The sequence below is a fragment of the Oratosquilla oratoria genome, chromosome 10, assembly GCF_046742065.1.
Source record: "Oratosquilla oratoria isolate Oo_2021 chromosome 10, ASM4674206v1, whole genome shotgun sequence".
In the NCBI taxonomy this organism is placed as follows: Eukaryota; Metazoa; Arthropoda; class Malacostraca; order Stomatopoda; family Squillidae; genus Oratosquilla; species Oratosquilla oratoria.
In genome coordinates this window covers 51,711,536-51,714,035 of record NC_134786.1, presented here as the reverse complement: position 1 = coordinate 51,714,035, position 2,500 = coordinate 51,711,536, and positions in this window count along the sequence as shown.

Below are 2,500 nucleotides of genomic sequence, written 5' to 3'. Positions count from 1 at the left end.
TTCTCTTCGGATTCATTTTCTCCGGTTTCATTCAGCTGAGAGGTCATAACAAGTTATAAAATCGCCAGGATCGTTCTAAGGATTTTAGTGACGTCCCCACGGACCAGAGGCACGAAGCGTTAGTTCATGAATGTAGATTATACCCTTCCCCTACAAAAAAGTAATTATAATACTTTTGATTTTTTTTTCCATTTAATTCATATTTCGACCTCTCTTAACTTCCCTTAGTCTAGACAACACAGGAATTGAAAGATAATCATAATTAGGTTGAATGGTTTAAAAAAAAATCAGATACGACCTTAAGCGATCAAATCCTATTTCTAGTAAAATGAAAGTTTTAAACCATGTACTTAGTGCAGAGGTGGTGTAATTGGAAACGTGCTGGTCTCGTATTCGCTTAGTTGTGGGTTCGAGTTCCACACTTCTCTCCAATTTCCAGCAGTTCTGGAGCCAACAGTCCCCAAAGGGCATAATAAGGCATAGGTGATGACTTCGGTGGCAGCTACTCAGCCTCTCTTGGCGTAGGTTCCTCATCTTTTAAAGTAGAGGATTGTGCAGTTTTTGGAAGGATAACAGCCGACAATTATGTCAAAATTGAATCTTGTGAGGACAAAATTTTTATTGGCACATCTGTTAGGTCGTTAAACCTTAGGGCTTCATCAAGTACTTGAAAAACCTCTCTCTTTCTGTCTCTCTATCTCTCTATATCCTTGTCTTTATCTTTCTGTCTTTCTTACTCTCTTCCTTCCTCTCTATTTGTCTCTGTCTCTTTCTCTATCTGTCTCTGTCTCTATCTCTTTCTGTCCTCTCTGTCTCTGTCTTTATTTTTATTTCTCTGTGTCGGTCTCTTTACCAAGAAAGACTTTGTCCTTAATTGGTGCTTTTTCTGGACAAGGGTAATATAATACTGGTAAAGAATGAAAACGAATAATCAAATTAATATATAAAACAACACACACACACACACACACACACACACACACACACACACACACACACACACACACACACACACACACACACACACACACACACACACACACACACACACACACACACACACACACACACACACACACACACACACACAAACACACACACACACACACACACACACACACACACACACACACACACACACACACACACACACACACACACACATACACACACACAACACACACACACACACACACACACACACACACACACACACACACACACACACACACACACACACACACACACACACACACACACACACACACACACACACACACACACACACACACACACACACACACACACACACACACACACACACACACACACACACACACACACACACACACACACACACACACACACACACACACACACACACACACACACACACACTGTCACACACACACACACACACACACACACACACACACACACACACACACACACACACACACACACGCACGTACGCACACACACACACACTCACACACACACACAGACACAGACACACACACACACACACACACACACACACACACACACACACTGTCACACATACGCATACACACACACACACACACACACACACACACACACACACACACACACACACACACACACACACACACACACACACACACACACACACACACACACACACACACACACACACACACACACACACACACACACACACACACACACACACACACACACACACACACACACACACACACACACACACACACACACACACACACACACACACACACACACACACACGCACGCACAAATACAAACATAAACACAAACACACACACAAGCACAAACACATTTCTTCTCATTTTTTTTCTTTCTTTTACTGCCACAATTACAGACAAACGTTGGGCAGCAACATCTTGTTCATTTGTGGAAACGAAATTATTTCAGGAAAAACAAAAAGCGTTCAAGTCTTGGAGCAGTCTGCAAAACATCTTTAGCCCCGCAATAACACGAAACAGCTGAACGAACCATAGACAAAAAAATCAACATTGGACCCAAAGCAAGACACTTATCACTCATCCATAATGAAAATATGATCACTTTGTCATGAGAAAGAAAAGACGAAATGGCAGCCTAAATATTGCAAGAAATAGCCCCTAAAGGATTCGGGACTGGGGAAGGATTTGCAACGCTGCTGAAAGGGACGAGGACAAAATGGCGCTCGACAGTGAAAACACAAAAACAAACGAACCCACATGCATACATATACAGGCAAAGGGACCAGCGCGTAGCGAGGGGTGACAACTGTTCAAATTGAAAGTGAAAAAACATACGGGGAGTTAGAAAGAGAGAGAGAGAGAGAGAGAGAGAGAGAGAGAGAGAGAGAGAGAGAGAGAGAGAGAGAGAGAGAGAGAGAGAGAGAGAGAGAGAGAGAGAGAGAGAGAGAGAGAGAGAGAGAGAGAGAGAGAGAGAGAGAGAGAGAGAGAGAGAGAGAGAGAGAGAGAGAGAGAGA